General features: G+C 42.6%; 1 non-coding gene and 1 pseudogene across 1 annotated transcript; one reads left to right on the forward strand and one right to left on the reverse strand.

The window, feature by feature from the left end:
* Window positions 1-7,341: 7,341 nt before the first annotated feature.
* On the forward strand, window positions 7,342-7,414 carry Trnaa-cgc. The gene has a single exon. It is a non-coding gene; the product is annotated as a tRNA-Ala (tRNA).
* A 5,881-nt stretch (window positions 7,415-13,295) lies between these two features.
* LOC124561313 lies at window positions 13,296-13,413 on the reverse strand (annotated as a pseudogene).
* Between the last annotated feature and the right edge of the window lie 3,970 nt (window positions 13,414-17,383).

The following is a 17,383-nucleotide window of genomic DNA, read 5'->3' on the forward strand; positions in this document are numbered from 1 at the left end:
GTCTATGCTGACAACAAGGCTTAACTTTTTCACAGAAAGTTTCGGATAGATTGGTGCATACGAGTAATAAATTGAACAAACTTCTTGAACATATTACATGTCTTATGGGTAATGTGGTGGCGCTTTAGATCGAAGTAAAGAATTTTATTTTGGGCATTTTCTTCTACTCCATTTAAGAGCATCTTCACAGAAGCTCTTGAGATGAGTTATTTCGGAAATATAACGACATGCATTAAATATAATAATAATTCACAAAATTAAGAAGTTTCTTTATATTGTACTTACATTAAATATATACCCTTAACCTCTTTAATATCTTAGAGACATCTCTCCCTGAGTTTAATGAAATACGGATAATAAAATGTAGAGCAAATAATGATTTATATTACAGGAAACTTACGTTACAAATATTAAACGCACAATTACTACTAAGTTTCAGGGTAGCTACAAAACAAAACCCTAAAGAAAGAACACATATTAAGGAAAAAAAATTACGACGGGTAGTGAAACTGTCTCGATGAACTGTAATGACAAATATCTTTATAAATCAAGCAACGACACACAGATAATACTTTGTTGGCTGATAACACGATAACATTTCGGGAACATCGAGAAGTAAGAAGTGCTCCTACTAAGTTACTTATTTAAGATACAAACCATGTCGAGCTTATTTCGTCGCTGAAAGCTGATAAGCAACAAAACTGATATCCTAAACTAATACATTTGCTATGTGAAACCCTCGACGGTGCCAAGTCTGAAAAAACACGTCCTAACTGGGAAATTAGCACTCCACGTAACGGAAGGTATCGTGGAAAGAAAAGCAAACGATACGAAGTCTATGTACCCAAACACCGTACCGTCATTAGCGGTGAAGTAATGAGTTTGTACTGCCTAATTCTCTTCGGGATAAACTGAACATATCGAGTTCAAAAATTTACGATGTTGGGATAAGGAAGTTAGAATTTTGTGTAGACAGTGCCGATGAAATAAAACAGCACGGGGCTTCCGGTATACAATGGACTGGTCCAGTAGTATTCGCTTATTACGGTTACGCTGTCGCGCTTCCTGGTTTGTCTTTCTATTTATCCCAGTCTTGTGTCACAGAGGAAAATGAATTAAATATGTTTACAGTATAAAAAACAAACTTTGTTTATTTACTACTTTTTAATAAGTGGCAATTTTGTCTCACAGAACTTTTTTTTCCAGATAGGAAGTCATACATGTACTATCTTTTGTTAAAATCATTCCAGGCGTTCCAGAGGTATGTTTTACATATTATAACTTTTCATTCCGCTCCACAGATAGGGACACTGTGCGTGTCTTGCCCACAAGACAACTGTCACCTGATAATGTGTCAGATATATATCAATTTTGGTTAATATTGTCCCAGATGGAGTTGCAAACAAATACGTACACACACTTACTTAAATACAGATCATATTTTTTAGTACAAAAGTGGAACGAGTATAGTAAAAAGAATGACAGGGCGCAGAGTTTCAACTATAACTAATTATCAGATCTTTTCACTGGTAGTCGAACTAGAACTTGAGAGCCATATTTGACGTTAGGTAACTGAAATTTCCAAGCGTAGTATTTAAAACATGCCAGCAGAGTGGTGGGTAGCTTCGGCCACTACAATTAGATGCCGCATTGGTCAAATTGTAAAATAAATCAGCCACCTTTGTATTGGGTAGGACTACACTGAAAACATAAAAGTTTGAAACACGTTTTACGCTTTTTCCAATAAAAACATAAAAGGAGACAAAACGTATGACAGGTGGGACATTAGCTAACTGTGTGCATACCAAATAAAGAAATTACATTTGTGTTGCAGATACCATAATGCTTTCGGGAAGGTCCTTTCTTCGAAGGCGGTCAGTAGGTGTCACCGAATGACTAGTGGGTTGTTGAATGAGGACGTCTGCATACATTACAATATCGAAATTTACTGGATTTGTAAGTATCGAATAATAAGGTTTGTTTAATGCATGGAAGGCTAATATTCACGAAATGCAGTTTCTAGATGTTGGGTTACAAAATAATGGTAGTTGCAGACTATACCATGAAGTGAAGATGAGACTCTAAAACACACTCTTAAACAGACCATTATTTATAAAAACGACTGTCGACATCCCAAACAAAAGTTACCGTCACTAAAATAACGTAATAGTAGGTCTCCAAACATGTTTGGCGTCCTTGAACATCAATGATAAGAATGGGTAGTGGACCCGAATAGTACCGAGAAAATCTCCATAGAATCAAATTTCTGTCTTCATTATACAGCGAAGATCACCCCATAGCAGTGGCAGATTTAAGGGTCCTCTGGCTCCGCTGTTCCCGTTACGCCAATCATTAGGCCGAACTGCATAAGGTAATCGCCACGCTGAGAATTCCTCCACACTTAAGTTTCACCAACATTGCTCTATGTCCACATCGAAAGACACGAGTCTGTAAATTTCAAAATAGGAAGCCATCGACCAACAGTAGTGGTTTCATTTGGTTAGTCCAAGGCACAATTGTTATCTGTATTTGCAACATGAACGGCTAGTCCCTACAAATCGCCTAACTGTAATAATGAACTATATGAAACAACTAATGGCTATATTTAGGAATTATTTTCTCTATTTAAAAAATTATGAAAATATATTTTTGTCATATTTCTCGTGATGTTGTCCACGACCATTAGTGTACACATTAATTTTAGTTACACATAATTTATTTAGCACTTCTATACCGGAATTTTGTCGTTTCATTGCGTACCACTGGGATCATGAGGACCCCAAGAATATACACGAGATATTTTAATGAACTGAAAAATCATACATTATAGCAGGTCAACATAACAGCCATCATTCTATTTTGTCAAAGGGAATAACACCGATATATTAATAATTGTTACTTATGGACCGTCTGACAGCAACTGAATAAAACACAATTTTAGTGCCATACGCGTTTCGCCTTTAGTTTCTGCAAGGCATCATCAGTGCCCTGGAATATGTACATATGTTAGCTATTTTATTTATATTTTTGGCATTGTGCCTATAGGTTATAAACAGTTCTGGTGGTTGGTATTTCCTATTAAGTAGTAATGTTTTGAACTGTACTTACAGGTTGCGTGGACAATTTCCTACGTATTACGCTCCTGTTGCATTTTTGGTGTTGTTCTTCCTCTTATGAACGCCAATTTGCGGTTTTTCCTCCATTCCACAACACTATGTACTGAACGCTTGTTCTAAAGCAATGTTTTGGTTTCTGTTGCCGACTGTCAAATGTTTTTGCCAAAGATCGAATGTTATTGCCAAACTTATGAGTGTAACTATTGAAGTATCTGTGCTCTGTTAGTGTATGCATTTGTGTGTGCGTTTGCGTATGTGTGTGTGTTTTTTGGTGTGATATATATTTTTTGTGCTGTGTGTGTATTTTGGTGTTGATATATATATATATATATATATATATATATATATATATATATATATATATATATATATATTTGCTGTGTGTGTGTCTCCAGATGATGTGGAGAAGAGTTTTTTTTTAATTTTTATTTTTATTTTTATTTTATTTTATTTTATTTTATGTTATAATTTCCTTTACTAAGTGTAGTAGGGAGCCTGTGCTGATGTGTGTTTGTTCATTTATCACATGTTTGTTTTCTGCTATGGCTTTCTGGATGTGGAAGTTTTCTTGCATTTGTATAAGATGTTTGTCATGGTTGCTTATTCTCATTATTTTCATTTCTTGTTCCATGTTTGTAGGATGATGGTTGTAGTGTTTTAAATGGTCTGCAAATGTGGAATGGTTTGTTTCATACTTCCAACATCTGATATGTTCTTTGTATCTTGTTTGAAAATTCCTGCATGTCATGCCTATGTATACTGCATCACAACTTTGACATTCAAGTTTATATATTCCTGATTGTTGGAATTTGTCTCTCTTGGTAGCTGGCTGGCTTAGGTGTGATTGAAGGGTTTGCCCAGGCTTATATGCTATTTTGAAGCCCTGTCTCTTTAGGATGTTTGCAACTCTGTGTGTTAGTTTATGTGTGTAGGTCATGGTGTACCATCTGGTTCTTTTCTGTGTGGTGTTGTCATTGTGTGTGTTTGTTGAGTGTGTTTGTAAGTTTTCAGCTTGTGAGTTCTTTTGTATTGTGGAACTGTTGTGTTTGTTTTTTATTTGTGTTTTTATTTTTTGATCGAGCTTGTGTACCACACGTGTGTCATACCCGTTGTTCCTAGCTATTTGTATGATTGTACTCATTTCTTGTTCATAGTTTCTCTTGCTGAGTGGGATTCTGTTTAATCTATGTAACATGTGTCTTAGTGCTGCAAGTTTCTGGCTGTGGGGGTGGTTGGATGTGGAATGTATTATTGTGTCTGTGGCTGTTGGTTTTCTAAAGAAAGTTGAAAATAACACCGACTACACACACACACCCCGACAAACACTTGCACGAAGACCTGAACGTTACCCGACAGTAACTAAGCACGCACGAAGACAAATCGAGAGTTGATGCACACAAACACACACACACACACAGCCGACTCATGAACGATCGGCGAGCCAAAACGCGTCATCCGGTAGGACGACCGACGATCTACCAATAGCGTGGCCCGGCTCAAGTGATGCCTGGCGGCAATGGTCGGGAGAGCCATGTCGACGCAGGCCTCACTGCTGCTCCAAACCGACTGCACTAGAGCCGCATTGCAACTCCCCGACTGGCGGGTCCGGACTGCGCTCCAGGCGCGTTGCAAACCCGGACTCCCTATCCGAACTCCCGACGAATTGCTATCCGAACTGCCATCAACTAACTTACAACAGACAACGAGCGGGAAGTAATACAAGTGGAGCAAAGATACTACGAGAGGGGATATATTGATACGCGCTAGTAACGCCGCTCACGGTCAGGCAAAGCAGCAACTCACAGACAATAGTAATTCAAAATAACGTAGTGAGGTGAAAGTACGTTAAAAACAGGGTGTAAAATACATGATAGCGGGAACACGAGCCACGCACGGCTCAACACTTATAAGCTTTTCAGAGTGTTTGTGACCACCCTATATATAAAAAAAACACCAGTGTAGTGATTTTTTTGAAGCGACACAGCACCACCGCGCAAGGTTGTCTTTAATTGGCACAAGTTTGCGACCTGGGTTCAGTGAGACACGCGGCTGGTAAAAGAGAAGGCTCTCCGTTCCGTCTGTCTGCTGGTCCCGACAACGTCGCGCGGCGGATAGAACTGCCGTGTCTGTTGGGGTGACAAGCATTGTGCGGAATACCAACCTACTCTGTTCGTGCTCGATTGTTTCTTCCGCTCGATCCTGACATTTTACAAAATTTGTTTTTTCAGTGAACTGAAATATTAGGTTGACGAACTTGGTAACTGTCAAGCCTCTCACGTAAAAGATTGGACAGGGAAGAGAAAGAGAGAGAGAGAGAGAGAGAGAGATAGGGAAGGAGAGAGAGAGAGAATTTATTTTCCCCCCATTTTGCTATATGATGATGTGGCTTAACTTTGCTCCTTTATCGTTTTGTTTTTCTTGTGAAATTCTTATTTATACTAGCTCTACTACTTTGCCTCTCTGATTACAATAATTCGCATGTAACTATATTCACGTTTTTCTCATTTTCATTACAACCACGCCATCTTACGAAGGATTAAGCTGAATTACCGACAGTGCGTATGAAATAAATGAAACTTAAATAGGAGCTATCTTACTTTCCATCCATTTACTATGCTCTCAATGCCTATAACCATACATAAAACAGGCGGCCGGGGTGGCCGAGCTGTTCTAGGCACTTCAGTCTTGAACCGCGAGACCGCTACGACCGCAGTTTCGAATCCTGCCTCGGGCAGAGCCATTTGAATCATACATGAGACAAGATTTCGTGTCTGATTTGATCCTCATTTTGTGGGTGCCTTTTAAGTCAAGTGCAAGATAAGAAACTAAGTGCCTCCGGTCAGATGAACACAAGTTGCAGTGAGGAAACATACACGTTGTTCAACATGTCAAATAAATATTTTATAACAACTGCATGCTTTTAGCATTGCGTTACACGACCATCATAAGGAGTACTGCATCTTTAGTGTAGTTGCTCTTAATAGCAAACATCGTCAATTTCTTGGGATAGCATGTTAGGTGGTCGAGAGCTAAGATTGCGGCAAGGCACAGAGTGTATGCTGTATTCTGACGTGTAAAATTTCAAATGCTCCTCAATCTACACCAGTCACACAACACTGTGGTTTACAACCTAACCTTGCGGTCATAGCACATGCCAGCAGAAACGAGTATGTAAACCATACCTTCCTCCTAACGATGATTGTCTAACTGTCGAAACGCGGCCTCGTTTAATTAAAGCTGATGTGGGTAAAGCTGAATCAGATATGTTAAAAGACGATACAAAATTGTTTTGAGTTAGCTATGCGCCGAATTTTCCCCTTCTTAAAACCGTCAATTTTTACTTAACTTTATGTGCGGAAGGTACATAGATTCTACGGAAAGGCAACAGGAGATCTAACGCGAGTACTCAAGGAAACTGGCCAACCTATGTCTTTTTTTTTGTGGAACATCTTCCAGAATCACAAGCAGTCCTAACAATATACAAATTTTAATTCACTTTTCGCAATAAGACGATATCCATTCAGAATACTGTGATACAGCGAAGAGGTTGCAGGTCTGTGGAGGGCAGGCTAGCCGCAGCGGCAGATGATGTTCGAAGACTTTCTTACTGACTGATAGTTCCCAATCTGCAAACAGCTTTTCTCGATGCGACCTGCCTCATTCTCCAGAAGTTTCCTCTTTATGCCAGTTACGTGCCGCCATTACGATGTAGAAGCTGCTATAAAATCTGAGTTTGTCGCTAATCTTCCATAGCCTTCCTGAATTAGTCCCACGAAGCAAAAGTACTCTATCTGTCCTCTGAGAGTTCTTTAACGTTTGTACAATGCTTGGACGCGAAAAAAGTACGTTGAGCGTTGCTATTTAACGCTAGTACTTGTGTAAATAAAGACACGATCCACGCCGCCTTTTAAATAGTTTTATTTTACGCAAGGGCGAGTTTCGAAATGTCACACATCTTCAACGTTTTTGTCGACGTCATTTTCAATGCTGCACCTACCATGTCCGCAATAACAAATGTTTTAGCTACCACGTCTCTAGAATTTTCTATTTACGTTTAATCAGTAGTTTGGCGCACGTTTTTGATCTTTCATTAGTGGCACCTTTACCTGCCTTTTATGGGTAGCGCAAACTCTTTATGATTCCCTACTGCAGCGCAACATTCGTAATGTGGATGACTACTTCGTTTGATCACATCTGAAGATGCATCTAAACCAAAGTTACACCGAGCGAGGTGGCGCAGTGGTTAGCGCACTGGACTCGCATTCGGGAGGACGACGGTTCAATCCCGTCTCCAGCCATCCTGATTTAGGTTTTCCGTGATTTCCCTAAATCGTTTCAGGCAAATGCCGCGATGGTTCCTTTGAAAGGGCACGGCCGATTTCCTTCCCAATCCTTTCCTAACCCGAGCTTGCGCTCCGTCTCTAATGACCTCGTTGTCGACGGGACGTTAAACACTAACCACCACCACCACCAAAGTTACAGTTTTGCTATACACTCCCAAACTGGTTCTTAAGTCCGCTATGTACTGAGCCTTAATACGGTTATTCTTGAAATTACATACATGCTTATCTATATTTAAGAAACTAAATTGTAGTGAACTTTTCTGAGCTGTATATAATATTTTCCACACACGTCATAGATTAACACAGTCGACTGTCGTTTTAGAATGATTATAACAAGAAGTATATGACTTACATTATTAACGTTTTTTAAAGTGTGCTATTAGAAAAGAGAAGAGAACCTTATGGCCGTTTATTTATTATTACTGTTATCTTCTCGTTTGTTAGTCGATATTTGGGTGGAGACCAAACAGTCAGGTCATCAGTCGATGTCAACTGCTGCCTTTGAAAGGAACCATCCCTGAATTTGCCTGAAGCGATTTAGGAAACTCACGGAAAACCTGAATAATAATGGCCGGACGCGGGATTGAACCGTCCTCCCCTGGAATACAGGTCCGGTGTGCTAACCACTGCACCACAACGCTTGGTTTTTGTCTGTTAGGGAGGGGTCTATCTGATGTAAACGTTGTATAAGTAATTTATGAAATTCCGCATCAATATTTTTCTAGATTATTCTGATTCAGCATGTCATTTGGGGATGTGAACTTACGGAAATAAATTTCTACTTCTGTTTACCTTTATTGGCGGGTTGTAGCATTTACAGATTGTGTGCTACGCATGTCATTTCACGTTCATTTTCATCAGCATCTAAAGAAAGGGTCGTTTGCTAATTATTCTTGAACAAAGAGTGCAGACACATTCGAGGAATCGAATACTTCAATTTCCTCCTGTTTGGTCCATGTATATGTTGGGAAATGCATTGAACTGAGCTCCTCTATACCTTTTTGTCTGTATGAGTTCCTGCTGTTTTTCATACTATGCATGCCTTTGTCTTTTATTTGGTTATTTGTGTACTATTTGATACTGATATTTGTTCTTCGGTAAAAGTTTGTCTCTTTATATGAAAATTTTTGTAAGTATGACATGCTTAATGCTCACATATTTCTCTGTTGTCTACGATATTGATTGTGTTATTTCATGCTGCTTTTTTCTTTTTTTTTTTGTTATGGGTGGTATTTATTTTCATCAGTAAGTTGTCTTTACTCGAAATGTATCCGCAGTTGCGAATATGAACAACCATCAGCTGTATAATGGAATGACGGCAATGAAAATTTGTGCTGCACCGTGACTCGAAGCAGAGTTTCCCGCTCACCACGAGCGGTTTTCTAACAATAAGGCTATCTGAGCACGACTCACAGCGAGACCCAAACTTTCGTTTTCCGTCAATCCTTTCTCTACAACCTGCACTCGTGCAGCCATTATGTGTACCGAATTTCCTTACAGGGAAGACATTTTAGCTAAATAAATGTCGTGTGGCTAGGGACTCCCCACGGGTAGACCGTTCGTCGGCTGCAAGTCTTTCGATTTGACGCCACTTCCGCGACTTGCGAGTCGATGGGCATGAAATTATGATGATTAGGACAACACAATACCCAGTCCCTGAGCGCAGAAAATATCCGACCCAGCCGGGAATCTAACCCGAGCCTTAGGATTGACGTTCTGTCGCGCTGACCATCAGCTACCGGGGGCGGACACTTTTTAGCTGAAAGCCGCTTAGCCGTGTAGGCGTATAAATACGGTGTTGCAGTACTTGTGTTGTTCAGAAGTACGATGGAATGTTCCTTCGAACATGCATGCAAACATGTCCAAAGAAAAGTTGCATCATACTTCTGAACAACACAGGTAGTGCAACACCGTAGTAATTTATCTATTAATTTGGAACTGTAACCATTATTATGAATAATTTTCTTTTGTGGACTTTAGTTTTTCGATTTGGCCAGCCGGTTGCAATGGGACTTTGTGCATTATATTGTGCATTCCTATCAAGTATGTCATTTTGGGCTTATTTGCGAAACATGATATCTTATTGATTGTGATATGTATGTTGTAAGAGGCGAGCTCAAGAAGATTTAAGCCAGCCGGTGTGGCCGGGCGGTTCTAGGCGCTACAGTCTGGAACCGCGCGACCGCTACGGTCGTAGGTTCGAATCCAACCTCGGGCATGGACGTGTATGATGTCCTTAGGTTAGTTAGGTTTAAGTAGTTCTAAGTTCTAGGGGACTGATGACGTCAGATGTTAAGTCCCATAGTGCTCAGAGCCATTGGAACCAATAAGATTTCAACCTTTGATTAAGTGGTGTTCAAGAGCGAAGATAATATACTGATGCATTTTATTTATTTGTTTTGTAGGGGCATTTGTTTCTTCTGTTGACCACGAAATAAGATTCATATGCCATCACAATATCATTTGTAATATGTTACTTAACTACACTGCTGGCCACCGTAAATGCAACACCAAGAAAGACGAGAGGTAGCACATCAAGATTTATTTTGTAGATAACATGTTGACCAAGTATCAAATGATTACGTTTACAGACGTCTGTGACATGTGGTTGCTGCCAGAATCAGTAGCCGCCATTGTTGGAGATCACCGCTGCCACACGTCTCGGCATTGAGTCAAAGAGACTTTGGATGTGTTCCTGGGGTACAGCAGCCCAAGCAGCTTCCACACGTTGCCAAAGATCATCTGGTGTGGCAGCTGGGGATATAATCTGGGTCACTCGTTGAGCAACATGTTTTCTATCGGCGAAAGATCCGGAGAGCGAGCCGGCCAGGGAAGCAATTCAATCTGGTTATTGACGAAGAACCTTTGGACAATGCGTGCCACGTGTGGTCGTGCATTATCCTGTTGAAATATGGCTGTGGCCGAGCCCTGAAGGTAAGGAAGGACAACTGGCTCCAGCACCTCGGATATGTAGCGCCGGCTATTTAAAGTACCGGCAATGCGTACTAGAGGCGTGCGAGAGTAATATCCAATACCGCCCCATACCATAATACCCGGTGCAAGACCAGTGTGGCGGTGCATAATGCAGCTGTCCAGCATCCTTTCTCCACGGTGTCTCCACACTCGAATCCGACCATCGTGGTGCTGCAGACAGAAGCGTGCCTTGTCAGTAAAGACAACGTCATTCCATTCTGCCGTCCATATCCGTCTGTCATCACACCATTGGCGACGGAGACGTCTGTGGTTCTGCGTCAACGGTAGACGAAGCAATGGACGTCTTGCGGACAGACCACTCTGCTGTAAACGGCGTCGAATGGTAGGCGCAGACACTGGATGATGCGTTACAGACGCAATGTGCTGTGCTATGGTTCGGGATGTCACTGAGCGATCCGTCACTGCCATGCGCACAATTTGCCTATCAGCACGTGCAGTGGTGCACCGAGGTGAATGCGATCGACCACGTCGGTCCGTCTTACCCTCCTGCATCCAATGGTCACATATCCGCATTACAGTTGTTTGGTTTCGTCCAACACGACTAGCGATTTCTCTGTATGATAATCCACAGTCTCGGTAAGCCACTATGCTTCCTCTGTAGAACTCGGATACTTGATCAAACGATGTTCGCTGTTGTCTAAGAGGCATAACTGATCGTCTTGTGAAACAACCACAAGGTAAACGCACGTGCCGAACGTACACTCGTCGAAATCGCCAAGCCTTAAATGGCGCTATGAGGTGGCGCCACAGGCGCGCGTGATGTGCGTCTGCGCTGAAATTCTAATCAGTTGCATATCTCATCGCTGCAAACCCATGGTGTAAATTTCACTTGATTCGGATGCTTCCTTCAGGGTGTTGCATTTACGGTGGCCAGCAGTGTAGTTGAAATTTCTTTCTCTCTCCCCCTCTCCCTCTCTCTCTGAAGTCCGAAAGAAAATATTAGCAAGCTGAATGGCAAGGCAGTGGAGCCCTGCTTCTTCTGATAAATTTTGTTATTGAAAGAATATTTATCTGATAACTACTTGCAAATCGATGATCTGTTAAGTTCCCAGGTGAGCTTGAAGCAAGCAGTTACAAGGTCGTGCGACCTTTACATTTGTAATACTCTGTTAACACTTTCACACACTGTGGTACGTCAGTGCCAACTGCCATAATTCGTATTACTGCGCTCTACGCCACCGATGCTCTCAGCAGGAGGGACCTTTTCCACTGTGAGTTGTATATTCTCGATATTACCCACAAACCGAACTATTGTGACGACGGTATTCACGCTAAACGCAAAGCATCGACAGCGGTTTGTTTAAACGCAGTCAACATTTTCTTTTCTTTTATATTTTGCTCGACACACTTCGGCAAGTGATTCCCATTTTCAAGTGCGTTTTCCGTGTGCTACGCAATTTATCCGCGATGTTTTCGATGCGTGTTGTGCTGTATTGTTCTGTTGTCTCTACGGCATGTATAAAAACGCGCTTAATTTTAAAGCTTTATCTAAGACCAATCATCAGCTGAAATTTAAAAATCACGCGTGTTTTTATTTGTTAAAGTAAAGTCAACAGAACAATACAGCTCCTCTAAGGACGAAAACACCACGAATAAATTGCGGAGCGCATGGAAAATACGCTTGAAAATGGGGATCATTTCACAAAAAGCATAGTAAAAAATAGAGATAAAAGGAAAATGATGGCTGTAAGCAGAGAAAGCTATTTTACAAACAATCCCGTTCTTTTTACAGCCGCAATCTGCGACAAACGATGCCGCGCTGGCGGTTAGCATAATCGGTGGCGACTTGGCGAAGGTCCGGCGTGTTCACTGGATTCTGCGAGTATTCCGGTGGCTTCAGATCCCGGACCCATGGGAGCATTGTTGCCTGGTGGAGCCCGTCTGACCCGATGAACAGGCCCACTGGGCTCTGTCGCTAAACTCTCCGCTGCCGGGTGGGGCATCGAGCTTGACTATTTATAGGGCCCCTGTGTCAAGCAGCATGGGTGACTGGCGTCGGAGGTACGCGCAGTCAACTGATGCGATGCAGCAACGCTGCCTGGTTACAAGAATCTGCCAATTAGTTACGTGATTAGCAGCACAGGTGTGTCACCAGAAGCGTTCATTCAGGGACGAAGTGGACAACAGCGCCTCTACATTCCTGCTCCGCGGCAGATGAAAGATGTGGAAGGCGTAGAAAAAGGAAAACAGATTAAAATTTTTGAAAACATTATAAGCGATCCATTAAAATTAAAATTTGAAGATTAAAACAGTCTGGATCGCAAATTTTTATTTTTATTGGAGTGACCGGTTTCGATTCTGTTTAAGAACCATCTTCAGACTCCAGGAGGGTGCCTGGACTCCGTGGAGCAAGTTGCGCCGACCCTCGACGCTGGATTAACCGGTCACTCGAATAAAAACAAAAAGTTGCGGTCAAGACTGTTTTAATCTTCAAATTTTTAAACAGCTTAAAATCGACAAAGAACCGAATATACATATTTCATATTTTTCTAAGTAGCCACTCCACTTTTTTCATTCCGTTCTGCAAAGCATTCAGACATAACGCGGTTAATGGAGTTGGAAAATCCTGAAACATGGTGTATCAAGTAAATTCAAATTCAAGAAAACACCTACAGATACGGGAGGAAACTGAAGTGTAACTTTTATTGTAAATCCATATTAGACATAACTCACTCCCCGCCGAGTCATCCTCAGCCCATAGGCGTCACTGGATGCGAATATGGAGGGGCATGTGGTCAGCACACCGCTCTCCCGTCCTTATATCAGTTTCCCAGATCGGAGCCGCTACTTCTCAATCAAGTAGTTCATCAGTTTGCCTCACAAGGGCTGAGTGCACCTCGCTTGCCGACAGCGCTCGACAGACTGGATGGTCACCCATCCAAGTGCTAGCCCAGCCCGACAGCACTTAACTTCGGTGATCTGACGGGAACCGGTGTTACCACTGCGGCAAGGCCGTTGGCCCATAAGAGACACACTGAAGAAATTTTAGAACAGAAAGCCGTTTCCTAATCTCCTAGCAAAGCATATGCGAACGTGAATGATGTTTTCAAGGTCCATAGTACATCAAAAACTGCACTGAAACAGAAATAATGTGTTGAAAGGTACCGAACCCTAACTGGCTGTCACAAACATTTGCTGTGGGATCCGGTCAGGAGAGTGAAGTCTACTTGTTCAGGAGATCTGGCGCAGTAGATTAGAGGTTTCGCTCCGATCTTTCACAACAACAACAAGAATATGATAATTCCAAATATCAATAAAACAGGTGCTGACAGGTGCGAAAATTACCGAAATAAAAGTTTAATAAGTCACGGTTGCGAAATACTAACACGAATTCTTTACAGCAGAATGGAAGAAAATGGTAGAAGCCGACCTCATGGAAGATCGATTTGGATTCCGGAGAAAGTAGGAAAACGAGAACCAATACTGACTCTTCGACTTCTCATAGAAATGATTTAAAGAAAGGTAAACCTACATTTACAGCATTTGTAGACTAAGGGGAAGCTTTTGACAATGTTGACTGGAAAACTGCCTATCAAATTTTAAAGATAACAGGGTGCGAAAGGCTATTTACAACGCATACAGAAACCAGTGGGCAGTTGTAAGAGTCGAGGGGCATGAAAGGAAAGCAGTGGTTGAGAAGGGAGTGAGACAGGGTTGTAATCTATCCCCGTGCTATTCAATCTGTGTGTTGAGCAATTAGTAAAGGAAACAAAAGAAAAATTTAGAGTAGAAATTCAAGCCAGGGAGAAGAAATAAAAAGTTTGATGTTTGACGATGACATCATAATTCTGTCAGAGATAGCAAAGGACTTGGAAGAGCAGTTGGACGGAATGGACAGAGTCTTGAAAGGAGGATATAAGATGAACATCAACAAAAGCAAATCGAGGATAATAAAACGTAGTAGAATTAAATCAGGTAATGCTGAGGGAATTAGATTAGGAAATGAGGCACTTAAAGTAGCAGATGAGTTTTGCTGTTTGGGCAACAAAATGACTGATGACGGCTGAAGTAGAGATATTTTATATGTAGACATTTTATATGTAGACCGACAATGACAAGAATAGCGTTCCTGAAGAAGAGAAATTTGTTAACGTCCCTTATAGGTTTAAGTATTAGGAAGTCTTTTTTGGAAGTATTTATATGGGGTCTAGCCGTGTATCGAAGTGAAAAATGGACGATAAACAGTTTAGACAAGAACAGAAACTTTTGAAATGTGATGCTACAGAAGAATTCTGAATATTAGATGGGTAGATCAGGTAATTAATGAGGAGGTACTGAACAGAATTGTGGTGAGATACTGTGTGTGGTTTACCTCGATACTGTTGCGTTGCTCTTTACACGTTGTGCACAATTTATGGCCCAGCCTGTTTAGTTAGTATAATGGCAGAACAGGATAGGGATTGTGCTTCAGCGAAGTTAGTTGAGGAAATGTACTTTAGGCTGGCCGATAGACGAGTGTCCTTAATAAAAATAAAAGCAATGTTCAATTGACTAAGCAGTCTTTATACCCCGTGCCGACCCTGATATTCCCTAGGCCGTGCTGCTGATATTCTACACACTTCTTTCGGTGTGGGAGCGACAGGGCGCAGGTGTAAATGTGTGGGTGGTCGTTGCTTGTGTTTGTACAATACAGAGCAGGTCACGGTCCACTGGTTTCCGAACGTCGCAAAATCCACATGCGTATTCAGGATACTGAGCCGTGATAAAAATTGCTGTTTTGAAGAGCGCGCCGCAGCGCATTGTGTGAAGCAGTCGCCCTCCGTTTCTGGCGGTAGCGCGGCTGTGGCAATCGCAGCTTTGGTGTCTCCCTCTGCTGGGAAAGGGGAAAGGTTGCCTGTTCACGTGCATTTAAGGGGCGCTATGAGCTCGCCAGTTGGTCAGTCTGGGTGAGTCTGGGGTCAGTCTCTCGTTCCCAGCTTGCTGTCTGTCTCTCGTCCGAATTTGTGGCGCAGTGAGAGAACTCAACGAGTGGTAGACCGGTCGGGGGCTTATTTCCTGCACATGAGTCTGCGTGTTAGGCCGCCAGTCTGCTCGAGTTGCTCAGGCAAAGGTCATTGGCGGTTGGATCGATAGGTTGGTCGGTCACGCACTGAGACACAAGATGACTTGTCCGCCTTGAGCGTCGATGCATGTGAGGTCGCCACGTGAGTCCAGTGGGCCGCGGCGTATAGCGAGGGGTAGTGACTTCCCGGTAGACACGAGAGCAACAGGAGTCAACCCACGACATCGGTCTGGCCGGTGCGAGCTGCGACGCCGTGAGACGGGAGATCGGCGCGCCTTCCTGCGTCCGTTGAAGCGGCTGGCAGCGGACGGTTCGGGAGAGCGTTTTGGGGGTGCTGCGCCAGATCTTCTCCAGAAATCGCAGTTCATTAGAAGTTAAGTGATTGGTGATATGTCGTTTCATTTACTTGTTAAATTCTACTTGTTTTCTTGGTGTGGACACCAGCCGCTTCGTTTTGCAGTCGTCCCACCATTCTTCCCCGTTTGCCCACCACCAGGAAGGTGGTTATTTATGAGTTGGGTGGTCCGTTTTTCCCTTGTGGAGTAGGGGCGAGTTAGAGCAACCTGCGGTTCGGGTTGTTCGGTAATCTCCCTATCAATCTGTAGTACGTTAATAGCTGCCTCTGTCATGTTTGTCGGCTTCGCTGTGTTAACGAATTTATTCCTTGAAGTATAGCGGCCTGATTCCTTAAATATGTTTTTATCTTGCCTATCGTCTTGAGAGGCGGTATATGTGTACTGTAGAGCATGTTTGGCCAACCTTGAATAATTTTATGTAGGATTGCATTTCATGGGCTTTTATTTAAATGGTCATTTTAGTATATAAAGTTGCCACCCTTCCACCGTAAGACTTTCTTAGAAGTTAAAACCAAGTTTCACCTACGGTGGCAAGTCAGTCTTTTAATTTTAGTGTTTTGTACCATCCCATCCCTCCTACGGGGTGCATAGTTTGTGTGCTTGTGTGAATTGTTAAAACTTTTGCTTTAAGGTAATTTATTCAGAGGCAGTTGGAAACAGATTTTTGAGTGTATGAGATTTCGGGCTGAGAACCTTACCGCTCCCTTTTGACACGGCCGTGGTCTCGACCGCTCGCAACAACCTCTGAAAGACTACACAGGTGCAAATCTTTGCACCTGTGTAGTCTTTCAGAGGTTGTTGCGAGCGGTCGAGACCACGGCCGTGTCAAAAGGGAGCGGTAAGGTTCTCAGCCCGAAATCGCATACACTCAAAAATCTGTTTCCATCTGCCTCTGAATAAATTGTAACTTGATATTTAGAGGGTGCTTTCTGCTTATAATTTTAAATCTGTTTCTTTAAAAAACAAGCTTTAGGAATAAAATTCCCATTTGTTAAAAGCAATTTCATTTTGATTTCATCAGGTACTCCCTGTGAACTACTTCCACACTCACATAGTTTAATTCAATGTGTTAATGTTCTTGATGAATCGCTAGAAAATAAAGTAAATTCTTAAGAAAAAGTTTTGAAAGTAAATTCACGGTTCATATACCGTACCATATCAACGTAAAAGTTGCACTCCCATAAATGTAGCCGATGGTATATTCAATTTTCTTATCCTCAGGAGTACGAACAGAAGGGTGAGGAGTTTATAAACACCTGAGAGCGAGAGAGGAGGAGCAGTAATGGGTATACCGTCTGCAGGCTAGTAACGGGATCAGCGAGGGCGGAGGAGCAGATAGCGGCGGCAAGTGGTCGTTGGGAGGTGGTCCGGCAGTCTGCGGGCCAATCGGGTCGCAGATCGCAGCCCAGCGCAGCCCTGCGCGTGCCGCGGACAGCGGGAAGGGAGGGGGGGGGGTTGGCGGGGGGGGGGGGGGGGGCGCCCGCGGCGCTGCTGCCTCCGACCGCCCCCGCTCTTCTGCGTCTTTCCCTGCGTCTGCGAGCAGCCGCAGAACAGAGCAGAGGAGAGCAGAGC

Source organism: Schistocerca americana, chromosome 1 (assembly GCF_021461395.2).
Source record: "Schistocerca americana isolate TAMUIC-IGC-003095 chromosome 1, iqSchAmer2.1, whole genome shotgun sequence".
NCBI classification, from domain to species: domain Eukaryota; kingdom Metazoa; phylum Arthropoda; class Insecta; order Orthoptera; family Acrididae; genus Schistocerca; species Schistocerca americana.